The sequence below is a fragment of the Triticum dicoccoides genome, chromosome 4B (genome assembly GCF_002162155.2).
Source record: "Triticum dicoccoides isolate Atlit2015 ecotype Zavitan chromosome 4B, WEW_v2.0, whole genome shotgun sequence".
Lineage (NCBI taxonomy): Eukaryota > Viridiplantae > Streptophyta > Magnoliopsida > Poales > Poaceae > Triticum > Triticum dicoccoides.
In genome coordinates, this window is record NC_041387.1 from 485,054,037 (window position 1) to 485,067,623 (window position 13,587).

Consider the following 13,587-nt stretch of genomic DNA (forward strand, 5'->3'; position numbering starts at 1 on the left):
GACCACCGCCCCCATCCTGAACCCTAAGATAGATAGTGGGGTACCTCTTCGACGAGCCCCCCTCCCCGCTGCGGCTGGTTCTTCCTTCACCCCGACGAGCCCACCCCTTGAAAATCGACTGACCCAAAAGTCGACTCAGTCGACTGAAGTGTAGCCAAATCGGAGCAGCATCGCAAACAAGAGCAAGAGCGAGAGCAGCAGCGCAAGCAAGAGCAATAGCAAGAGCAGACCAGGCAGGGGACCGAGAGCAAGAGCAGAGCAGCAGCGAGAGCGAGAGCTAAAGCAACAGCAGCTCCTACTGATGTGGACATCGCCGCGGAGGGAGCGACGCCGTGGAGGAAGTGGCCGGCGATGCCGCCGTGGATGGCACCGCGCCGTGTCGGCTCGGGACCGAGCGCCAGCAGCACCGTGAGATCGAATAAGAAGAAAATGCGGCGATTAGTGCACAACCTCTTTGGTGGCGCCGATTAGGCCGCAGCTTCATCCGAGGAAACGGTGATGATGATGCTCTTCCGTGGTGCAGGTGAAGACGGCAGTGTGGGAATGGAGGTGGCACGAAAGACGAGGGTAATGTCGGGGCAGCTCCTTGGAGGTGGAGGACGGGGTGGCTGAACCGGAGGGACAATGAGATCGACGACGGATCCTCATTCGGTATGGTGGATGAGGGACGTCGAGGTGTTGCTATGGACGACGTCGTCGAGGAAGAGGCTCCGGCTGGGTGGCGGACGGAGCAGGGTGTGGGGTTTCGTCGCGGGTTTTCGCGGCCTCGGTGTACAAATGGGTGGGCGGATGGGATGGCAGTGGGGAACCATGGCTTAGAGACACGCTTGTCCGAAATGTAGGGTACGTTATGAAAGTACCCCCCCACCCACCGATTTGAGGCGTTTCTTTCGGTTCAGGGGTACCACGGGCATTTCGCGTGTCGGGATTTCACAGGAGGTGGGAGTTTTCGCGCGCGTTGTAATTTTGGAATAGCAAGGCACGGGTTGAGATGGAGGGAGTTGTCGGAGCACAGCGAGACAAAGATATATCTTAAATATTTTGGGCTAACAAGGCGCGGGTTGAAGAGGCGGGAGTTTTGCAACACGATAGACAGAGACGCTAGCTTCACTTTTCGGCATAACAAGGCGCAGCTTGAAATTTCGGAAGAACAAGCTTAACCTGTACCCCAAAAAAAGACAATTTGCACCTCAACACGCACAACACACACACACAAACACCATTTAGACTAGAGTAAGGTACACGTGCATTGCACGCATGAGATTTGGCAACCAAATTATGAATAAATACCACATTATAGCATGCAAGCTTTGAGTCATATATGCATGATGTAGATGTTCGTTTAATTCTTATAGTTCATTTCATTCAAAATCATCTAGTTTTTATAAGAAAGCTAATCCATTTTAAGATTCATGGAATTGTGCGTTGTAAGGCATAAAGTAAAAACAAATATTGGCAAATCAAGTAGAAAAACATTTGGGCAATTCTGATACAGAAGATTCTAGAACAAATAAGAAGTGCTTGTGTCTTGATGTTTGTCAATTATGCTTAAGTTCAACCATGGAGTCTTCTAGATTATACATGTGGCGAAATCTGGTGGAATCTAGATGATATCCAACAGCCAATAGTGCTCAAATTTGCCATCTTTGGACCATCGGATTCGCCTCATCCAACAACCATCTTTCAAAGTTAAAGTTACCTGCACACAATATAAAAAAATATAATATAATATATATAGGGGTATAGATATAGATATGTGATGCGAAAGCCGCCCATCATCTCCAATTAGAATAGTGTGTCCATGCACGGATGCGACGTGGGCAAATGATGTCTGACCTTGTTCAATGTGTATACATTACAACATGCTCGTGTTGGAAATATGCCCTAGAGGCAATAATAAAAGTGTTATTATTATATTTCTTTGTTCATGATAATAGTCTTTTATTCATGCTATAACTGTATTATCCGGAAATCGTAATACACGTGTGAATACATAGACCACAATATGTCCCTAGTGAGCCTCTAGTTGACTAGCTCGTTGTGATCAACAGATAGTCATGGTTTCCTGGCTATGGACATTGGATGTCGTTGATAACGGGATCACATCATTAGGAGAATGATGTGATGGACAAGACCCAATCCTAAGCCTAGCACAAAGATCGTGTAGTTCGTGTGCTAAAGCTTTTCTAATGTCAAGTATCTTTTCCTTAGACCATGAGATTGTGCAACTCCCGGATACCGTAGGAACGCTTTGGGTGTACCAAACGTCACAATGTAACTGGGTGGCTATAAAGGTGCATTACAGGTATCTCCGAAAGTGTCTGTTGGGTTGGCACGAATCGAGACTAGGATTTGTCACTCCGTGTAAACGGAGAGGTATCTCTGGGCCCACTCGGTAGGACATCATCATAATGTGCACAATGTGACATGGGGTTGATCACGGGATGATGTGTTACGGAACGAGTAAAGAGACTTGCCGGTAACGAGATTGAACAAGGTATCGGGATACCGACGATCAAATCTCTCGGGCAAGTACAATACCGCTAGACAAATGGGAATTGTATACGGGATCGATTGAGTCCTTGACATCGTGGTTAATCCGATGAGATCATCGTGGAACATGTGGGAGCCAACATGGGTATCCAGATCCCGCTGTTGGTTATTGACCGGAGAACGTCTCGGTCTTGTCTACATGTCTCCCGAACCCATAGGGTCTACACACTTAAGGTTCGGTGACGCTAGGGTTATAAAGGAAGCTTGTATGTGGTCACCGAATGTTGTTCGGAGTCCCGGATGAGATCCCGGACGTCACGAGGAGTTCTGGAATGGTCCGGAGGTAAAGATTTATATATGGGAAGTCCTGTTTTGGTTACCGGAAAAGTTTCGGGCGTTATCGGTAATGTACCGGGACCACCGGGAGGGTCCCGGGGGTCCACCAAGTGGGGCCACCTGCCCCAGAAGGCTGCGTGGGCCAAGTGTGGGAGGGGACCAGCCCCTAGGTGGGCTGGTGCGCCTCCCACAAGGGACCCAAGGCGCAAGGGAGAGTGGGAGGGGGCAAACCCTAGTCCAGATGGGCCTTAAGGCCCACCTAGTGGGCGCCTCCCCTCTCTCCCCCTCTTGGCCGCCTCCCCAAGCCCCATCTAGGGCTGGCCGCAACCCTTGGGGGGGGGGGGAAACCCTAGATGGGGGCGCAGCCCTCTCCCTCCCCTATATATATTGGAGGTTTTGGAGCAGCCCAATACATGAGAACCTCTCCTCTCTTGGTGCAGCCCTGCTCCTCCTCCTCCTCTCCCGTAGTGCTTGGCGAAGCCCTGCTGGATTGCCACGCTCCTCCACCACCACCACGCCGTTGTGCTGCTGCTGGACGGAGTCTTCCTCAACCTCTCCCTCAATCCTTGTTGGATCAAGGCGTGGGAGACGTCACCGGGCTGTACGTGTGTTGAACGCGGAGGTGCCGTCCGTTCAGCACTAGGATCTCCGGTGATTTGGATCACGACGAGTACGACTCCTTCACCCCCGTTCTCATGAACGCTTCCACTTAGCGATCTACAAGGGTATGTAGATGCACTCTCCTTCCCCTCGTTGCTGGTTTCTCCATAGATAGATCTTGGTGACACGTAGGAAAATTTTGAATTTCTTCTACGTTCCCCAACAGCTCGTTTCCAAACCACACCGCGCAGATCTCTGTTATATTCATGCATGCATGGGTTTCAAACATCAGGATCTCTTATTCAAATATTTGAATTCAACTTTACATTGATTATGACCTCACCTATTCTTTTACACCCACACAGTAGTCTTCTCTTTATAATTGTACCACTAACTTTCTCTTGTGCATGCATGCACGCACACTACCAGTCGGCATTATCTATCGCACGCATGCAATCTTTTTCTTCAGGTCGGTCTCCCATGAAGGCACACATCCACACACATCCCCCTCTCCATCTTACCGGGCATTCTTTATCTCTCACGCGTGCATGCGCAACGATCGATGTTCCTCTATGTATGTGTGTATATAGCTAGGTCTTTCATAGTTTTCCACACAAACCGATCAATCGACATATCCAGTGAGGTCTCACCCTCTTTTCCACGTCCACATCGATCAATCTGTACCTCTCTATATAGGATTAACATAAATAGCTAATACACCCACATTAATTATATATCCAAGGTCCCCCTCTCATCATCCATGCCTTCCGCTTCATCTCTCAGACGTATGCACAATGGCGAAGATAGGGAGCAGTAAGGGCCCTGCCCCCCTAACATCACTATATATCGAGGCTAATATGAATGTGATCATTAGACAATTGCTGCTAAAAAAAGTTTAATTTCATGAATTGACCCTCCTCGTAAAGGATTAGCAATGCTTGGCCCCCTAGCTCATTTATTTTTCATGGCTCCGCCACTGCGTGCAATAGCGCACATGTTTGCCCCCTCTCTCTAAATATCGATCCCGCACTTGTGCATTCCTTCATAGTCTCCCTCCACTCAGCCCCTCGCACCATCTTCTAGCCCCCCACCGGATTTTGCCACATGTACAATCTAGCAGACTCCATGGTTGAACTTAAGCATAATGCACAAACCTCAAAACAACAGTGGTTCTCTTTTGTTCTAGAATCTTCCGTATCATAACTGCCCAAACTTTTTTTCTAGTTGAATTGCCATTATTTGTTTTTACTTTATGCTTTACAACGCACAGTTCCATGAATCATAAAATAGATTAAGGGCTTCTTTGATTCAAAGGATTCTCAAAGGAATTTTGAAGGATTCTAATCATTAGGAATTTTTCCTATCTTGGTTGTTTGATTCGTAGGATTGTAAACCATAGGAATTTTTCCATATGATTCATTTGCACTACATTTCATAGGAAACATCCCATCCACTCAAACCTCTTCGAAAGAATTCTGCGTTTTTTCTATGCACAATCAAACACTCGTACAATCCTGTAGGATTCAAGACGACATTCCACTATAATCCCATGTTTTTCCTATTCACGCGTTCTTAGCTTTTTTTATAAAAACTAATTGATTTTGAATAAGATGAACTATAAGAATTAAACGCAGGGCTACATCACGCATATATGACTCAGATCTTACATGCTATAGTGTGGTATTTATTCATAATTTGGTTGCAAAATCTCATGCGTGCAATGCACGTGTACCTTACTAGTACTTCGAGTATGTGCAAAACACGTAAATTAGAATACCAATGGCACGCTACACATTGTCTCTCTTACAGTTCATGAAGCCACGTGGCACATGTGGAGGCGTTCTCGCGACCTTCTTGCGTGGATTGATCACAGTGATGTGCTGCTGGTTCCAGAAGAATGTACTCGTCCTGAGCCATACTGACGGTACATGCACGAAGCGAAGATGTGCACGCACGCCACGCACGCACTCATTCCCTCGCACACACACGCAGGTACACGGGCGGACGCAATTTTGTACCAAGATCCACCCCATGTGATAATTTGACGCATGTAAAGTTGTTCACTTCATTGATGGTCAATTAATACAGCGCATGCAAATTGTGTGGACGTAAGGGCGGAAGAAAGACATTATTACTCCACTGCGCATATGCGAGTAGTTAAATCGTGGGTTGCTAGTAGTACTTCAATTGGTCTCCTTCGTATTTTGTGCCAATTTTTGATAGTAACATAATATTTACGCATTTGAGCAGTGTGGTACTTGAAATTTATGTTCCGCTAAACTCATCGGGAGCCGTTTCGGGCCTCGAAGCCAAAACCATCAATTAATCTTTACCTTGTTCCCATCACATTCGAAAGCCTGCTCACACCTACTAGTACGTACCAAACCTGAACGTGTTCCCACTATGCAGGTATTAGTACTACTAGTGCTAGTACTTAGGTTATAAAAAGGGGAACTACCTAACCGAAAATTACTCTACCTTTCCTCCTCATAAGTGCTTCTTCTTCGTCTGTCGTTGCCATGGCCGGTGAGCAAAGCTCTAGGTCGAGAACTACTCGTAACAAGGGAGCGGCACCAAGGCTGCGGAAAAAAAGAGAGGGATCGTCGCCACGCAGAGACCTTGAAAGATCTCTCACGGACAGGTGATGGCTCCCAGGAGCGCCCTAGCCGCGGCGGCAAACATGCCGAGCCGGCGGAGCTGGAGTCGTTATCCCTCGACGGCATGCCCGATCAGCTCAATAAGCACCTCAATAAGTAGAAGGAGTTCATCCAAGGCTTGATGGAGTTGCTGAAGGAGAGCCTCGACGACATGCCCGCTGAGCTCAATCAGCAGGGGGAGTTGACCGTCGGCTTGGTGCTGCTGCTGAAGAAGAGCATTGCCTCGGAGAAGAAGGCGACCGGCGAAATCCTGCGACTTTAGGAGGACAAGGCGAAGCTCTGCCACCAGATCGACCTGTTGAAGGAGAAGAACGCCGGCTGGAAGAAGCTACATGAGAATAGTAGTTCCTCGATGAAGATGTTGCAGGCCCTCGTCATGGAACAAAAGGAGGAGTTGGCGAAGCTCCGCATCGAGCACCCGACTGCTGTCAAGGTACGTAATGCGGCTGTGGAACAGATGATGAAGGCTCGTGTTAAGAAATCCCGCGTCATGGACAGAATGAAGAACATGGCGGAGGAGACGCACAAGGAGATGGAGGTCGTGGAGACGATGAAGAAGCAGATACAACTCCGCGGCGAATTTGATCATTTGGGGTGATAATCTTCCTTCTTCTTTTGCTGTTATGTTTCATCTTTTGCTTCAGGTGTTTTGCCGCACGTGTCACGTTCTCTGCAAGGCATGAATAGAATAATGGTTTTTGTTTTTTGAGGGAATGAATAGAACAATGCTAACAATGAGATGACTAGCAAACTAGATCATTTTTATCACCATATGGCACTAGGCTGCTGTGTTTCGTGCTCCTCCGTTGCAGTACTACTCCAGTGGAGAACTTGAGTATACCGCACGGTTCTTTGCTCCTCCTCGATCAGGTCATCGGCACATTTATAGGAGCAGTCAAATCACAACGCCCCGCCTTCCAGCAGTAATGAGTCGTCAAATCACAAAGGCCCTCGCCTCTCGTGAAACCGACCAAGCTAGACTGCCCTGCCTCTAGCCTTTTAAAAAATGTATACTTTTGTACAACAGTAGTATCGATGGATTGCGCCATGGAGCAAAACTTGAAATAAAAAAGGTGGTACAAATAGAGAGCGCTCATCGCCAAATTATGCATATAGTACTATTAAAAAGGCTAGTCATAATAATAGTGTCCAGCACAACCCACCCCTCAAATAGAACTAAGCACCCTGGAATTCTTTGACAAAACTAAGCACCCTGAAATTCTTTGACAACTAAACTGCTGGCTATATGATGTTGGCCATATATATTGTATGTATATAATGTGAAGAAACGAGTGGTAGTACTATACCAACTAAAAGATGAAATGTAAGAAATACTAGTATGTACTTACTGAAGAGTTAAAGTAACAAGAAGAAACATAACATAGTTCTGCTGGGGGCTCAGCACAACACACCCCTCAAATTAAATTAATCACACCTGATATTAAAGTTTGCAACTATTCCGGTAGACACTGCATTAGAACCACCATGAGCAACAACACTGCCACCTTACTTGGAGTCCTCGTCCACATCCTCGACTTCGTCCTTGTCCCTCTTCCTCTTGGCTGATACTTCTTTGCTTGAACCGCCAACTTGGCTGTTGCTCTTCATCCAACCCTTGTAGATATTGAAACAAAGGTAGCCATTCATTGCAGCGTACTGGATGTGGTCTATATCTAGTACATTCCGCTGCCATGCATGACGATGAAACGTGTATCGAGGTTTCTCCAATTCACCGTACGAAGGATGAACCATGGCTCCTACCAGGGTCAGCATTGAAGGCTGACGAGAGGACACCAGCCGATTCTTTTGGAGGTCGAAGGTGTTGCCTACAACGAGGCCTATCCGACGCAGGACTTCTTTATCGTTTCCAAAGTCTATAGTAACGAATTTGACTAGGTTGCTCTCGAGGAAGTCCTTAAAATCCTGGCACTCAACGTCGGCATGGCATATGTGGTAGACCAAGGATAAGTCATGCACGCAAACCTTGATCACAGCGGGCTTCTTCCTCTCTTCGTCCTTTAGATCCTTCTCTCATCCCACGACTGTGGTGTACTCAACATCTAGCCCAGCGACCCACTCATCATCTGAGTCTTCGAACATGCATCTGAAGCGAGAAAGGCATCCTTTCACCGTCGCGGAAGAACGGGTGTAGATGATGTCGAACTCATCACCGGTGATGTTTCTAACCTTGTACTCACCGCCGATCAGGGAGATTGGGACGCCATGGATTTGGGAGGACGGTTAGGATTAGTGGAACTGCCATAATGTGAATGGACGGGACGACTAGGAGCGAACCGCCGTAGTATTAAAGGACGTGCAAGGATGAGTAGGAGCGAACTGCCAGCGTGCGAACGGCAGGGTAATGGCTTTCCATTCTCCCATGATACGGGCTTCCGAGAGCCCTTGGATCTGAGATCGAACGGTTGCATGGCGTGATTCTAGACCTATGGGTGGTTATCCTATCCTGGAGGGTTATTCTGCAAATTTTCAGCAACTTAGCATGCAATCGTTTGACCTCAGATCCAAGGGCTGCCAGCAGCCCGTATCATGGTCGCGCCTACCACGATCGTCGCATTGCTTGCGTGGTCGCGCCCTTGGAGATTTAACACGGTGTGTTAGGCTATCTGATGTTGGCATGTCATACATAGTCATCACTTAGTCACTCATACTACAACAAAGTTGGCTATAAGGTTGGCTATAAGTGTATTTGTTTTACTCCTCTCTATCTCTTTCTTCGTACTCCCTCTGTCCCATAATATAAGAACGATTTCGACACTAGCTAGTGTAGTGTCAAAAACGTTCTTATATAATGGGACACAGGGAGTACTAGTATTTATTGCATTTTCCAAGGAGTGACCTCTTCCAATGAAATGGTGTTGCTAAGTTTGCTTCATTTAATTAGCTATAGACTCAAATTGTCTTTTCACCAAGGTACACGCGCTTAGCACCGTTTCTTCCTTGGGTCACCAAACTAGTTTCTCTCTTCTTGATTAACTTGCCACATCAGACCTTATGCCTATGTGGCAAGCTTAAGCACCTGTAGGAGCAAGTAAGTACAATAGTGCGCTTTACATGGCATTTTTGCATATGTGGAGGAAAGAGAGGCAAGGAAAAAGTGGAGAAGTGGGCTCTCATGCAAGAGCCAGCCTCTACTACATGGTGGAGCATTGGGAGAGGCACCTGTATGGAGGTGGTCAGGAATCGGGAGGCTCACGCCGGTCGTAGCGCCACAGTTAAAATGATAATGGCAAGTCAAATCACGGGGCCCCACCTGTCCAGCAGTAACTCACTGTCAAATCACACAGCCCTATGTTTGCAGCAGCCTACTCCCTCGTCTTCTCGCGTCTCTGTCGAACCGACTAGGCAGAACTGTCCCGCCGCCTACCGGGCAGGAAAAGCCCGGCCCTCGACTTTTAAGTAGTATACAAATACTAATTTTGTATCCATGGATTGCGCCCGCGCCATGGAGCAAAGCATCTAGAAAACGGCGGTACACATGTACGGAGTATACAGCACGCCCGCCGCGTTCGCGTCGCACCCCAGACGGTCGGTCGGTCTAGCACGCTGCTCTCCGAATGGAATGCGCGTCATATTGCATTCGCACACACATGTGGGACGGCAATTGAGAACCGACTATAGACACACTCCCCGGCCCCGCAAGTCGGGTGACTTAATAGAAGAGGCAGACGAACGATAGTACAAGAGAAATGTTGTACTACGTTGGTGCCTGGACGATCCCTGCAAGACACGGAAGATCAGTTCGTCCATGCATGTGACCAGACTCCAGCAGACATGCCTGGTTTGGCTATCGTCTACATATTGTGCAGGCTGTGTTGTACATGGATGTAGTTGTGGTGAGAAATCTAAAAAAAGGTTTCTTGTCATCTCGCAAAATTATGTGTCATGTGCTTCGGATCACTGCGAGGGTTAAACAGCGACAACTGAGTTGGGCTAGTCATTGGGGGCACATGCACGAACAGTGACTACTCGGTTGCCATCTAGGTCAAGCCGGCTATGTTAATGAGGACATCTATCGACGGACCCCTTTTCTACGAGATTATCTTTAATTTGAGCTTTGTTCCTCGTCTAGTTTGTCCGTCGGGATTCATGTTGTCTCCTTTTGGCAGTGAGGTTATGATTTCTTGTCATGTGGCATTTTCTCATGTTATATGTTATAATCCGGCACTTCAGACCAAAATGACGACAACTGCGCCTCCGGGCCACGTGCATGAAGACTTCTCGACTGTCATTGACGAGGTCAAGCCGGCTCCGGTAGACAAAAGAAAACTAAGTACTACTCCACTATATAGGCAGGAGCCTCCGCGCTTGCTTGCTAGTGTTGCTCTCTTCACACTGTCTCGGCCTCTCTAGATCTAAACACGACAGCGGTGGCCACACACTCTCTCTTTCTCTGCTCACCACTGGTCACAGATCCAGCTGGATCCTCTCCGCCGGGGAAGGTGAGAAGGTGCAACATTCATGCGGTCGTCCTCGGCGATGGCTCTTACCCACTGCTGGGCGCGTCCCGATCAGCCTGCCTTGCCGTTCTCTCCCAAGCACCGCTGGTGAGGGAGGGCCTCCGACCCCTTCTTCCTTGTTGTTGTAGTGTGGGCAGATCTGGCCTCCCGCCGCCCACCTAGCGACATCCTGGCGACCATCAGGTATAACTTCCTTCGAAACCGGCCTTGCTCTACTTCCCGAGCTCCTGACGTCACTGCATTTGTAACTTTTACTATTTCTTAGGCCCCCTCGTACATAGGATCGATCGGCTGTTCGAAAACCACCTATTTTTTTATGTTTAAGAGGTAAAACTAGTTCATGCACTCGAATCTAGTACTACTTGGTTCAAACAAGGAAGAAAGGGGGTGGGTGGGGGAGGATTTGGTACCTGAATCTAGGACTTGGTCGAAAGAGGAAATAATGGGTGCGAAAAGTAGCAGTGACTGGCTATCCAACTGGTCTCTAGGTCTAATAGGGAAATAAAGGGAAACGCAGTACAAACTCAATATAAACCTGATCTATTGGTTGAAAAAGGAAAGAAAGTGGGGACTGGGGGACAAGTCAACAGAGTAAGTCCAGCACTAGATTTGCTAGCCTCACACAGTATAAGGTGGCTATACCGAACAAAAATGGGACCAACCTAGATATCCTGTTCTGATGTTTGTTGCCCCGAGCCACTCTTATGTAATGCCACTGGTAAAATGTAGCAGTCGCACTGTTAAAAGTAAGGACACGTTAAACCAATGTTGTTTTCAATGTAATGCCTCCAGTAATATGAATCAATGGCACTTCTTTACATGTCCTGCTAAAATTTCCCATTAAGATAAGTTGGTTCTTTTCGTTAGAAATGCAACTGTCCTGGTCCGCCTACTCTCCTGTGCCCAAAGTAATGTCGTATTTAACGGTTGTCATAGTTAATCCTAATGCCCACACTAATATCTAGCAATGCCACTGCTTTAGAAATTGCTATTGTCCTTGTAGGATTGCCATTCAGATAAGGAACATGCTTCTTTTCATTTGATGCATGTTTCATCACTTGTTAGTCACCCTCCTTTCCACCTTTTTGTGCAAACAAAGATATACATTTCACGCTCGATCTTAGTTGAACTGCAGAAATGATATCCAAATTATAGTTGAGCATTCCAGGAGCTTCACAACCAACCTTGATGTTGCTCAATTTTATTGCAACTAATGAAGAAGAAGCTCTGTCGGTTTCGTTTTCTGATGGAAATGGAACCGGGGCTGGAGCCCTTTTCTTAAAAAAATTGAAGAAGAAGCTGCTAGCTCATGGGACATTGCTTCATTTTAGGTGAACTGAACCAAAAGGTCCCATGAATTGAATCATCCATGTTGGTGACTGAAAGAGCCAGCTTCAGCATCCCAGTCTAATCACCCCCAGCCTCCATCCTTCTGACGCACGGTACACCTCGTTTGACACCTGCTCGACCCTAGTGTCACTGATAAAATGAAGTAATAATACAGTTAAAATAGAGCGAGTGTCATCTCTATCATTTCATTTCCAATGTAGATAAAGGAAGTGCTTCTCTTTGTTAAAGTATGTTTCATCAACTAGTCCCATTGTTAATGTTTAAGCATTTCTGCAAACTGGGGTGCTTAATTTTAGTTGATATGTACAAAAATAGAGATTTGAATGTCTCAAGGCGCCTCCTTGTACTACTGCTGTACACTGATGTTCATCACTGGCAGAAGGTGTATCTGGGAGACTTGGGACGATGTCCAGTATGAGGCGTATCGTATGAGGCGTCGCAGGGCCCATCTCGCCCTCGCAGCATGGCATACTATGATACTATCACAATATTTTCTTCTTTTTATTTTGTGTGTTTCATCAACTAGTGCCACTATAGTGTAATCACGCTTTTTCATTATTTGTGCAAACAGGGTTATCCAGCTGCATTTTGGTGGTACTGCACAAATGTACGTATGGAACCGGCATATATGCAGAGTGCGAGGTGTGCCAAGTAAAAATTACCGACACCAACCATGCTGCATGCACGCATTGGCATCCACCACCACCAGTGGGATGTGTGGTGCTCGCTGTGGACGGATCTTTCTCGGCAGCAAATCCTCTAACCAAATACTAGTAGCTTATATTGGCAGTTTTCTAGGGAGTACTCTTTTCTGAAAGAAGCACCAATCTATTTTTCTTTATTTGTACACTGTGTCACAACTTTGACCCAAACGTCCCGAGCTATTTTAGGGTGATTGGCGTAGTACTCGGAGACTGATTGTAAGCATGATTTTCATTAGCTGTCACAATGATTGTAAGCATGAGCAGGTGGAAGATTAGGTTAGTGTGAAGCTTACCTTAAACCCTACCGCCGCCGTTGAAACGAGGCGAGCATCAGGGAACCGTGGAGAACAGCAGGGAAGCGACGTCGCGCCATCTGGCCTCCTTTTGCGGTGGGAGAACGAATACTCCTGTGGCTCCGGCTTGCTCTGCACCCTCACGAACGGCACACCATACTCGATCGATTCGTTATCCTCTGGGTGCTCGACCTTTGACCTGTACGCCCACCACCTCCGCCTGACTGTCGCCTCGGGCGAATCTGTCTGCTCCATCGCCCATAGGAGATACTCGATGAACTCGGAGGACTGCGGCGTGACTGCCGCCGAGGAGTACATGTATATCGCCGCCCTCATCGCCGCCATTTCGCTCTTTCGCATACATTTCCACATGGCCCGCACCGTCCTCAAAATCTCCCACTCATTGTCAAACCAACTAAGGATCTCCTTCAACCTGGCTAACTTTGCCTGGTCGCCACCGGCAATCTGCCTGATTCGCTGCTGCATCCTCTCCATAGATGTCGTTCTGAGTGGTCCAGTGCTAGCTTTGGAAGATGGGAGGAGAGACGGTGGTCTTGCAATAGAGAAGAGGGAGAGGAGAGGAGGTGGTTTTGGAATGGAGATGATGGAGAGGAGAGGAGGTGGTTTTGCAATAGAGAGAAGATCAGAAGAGGGAGACGCGAGACGGTGGTTTTGG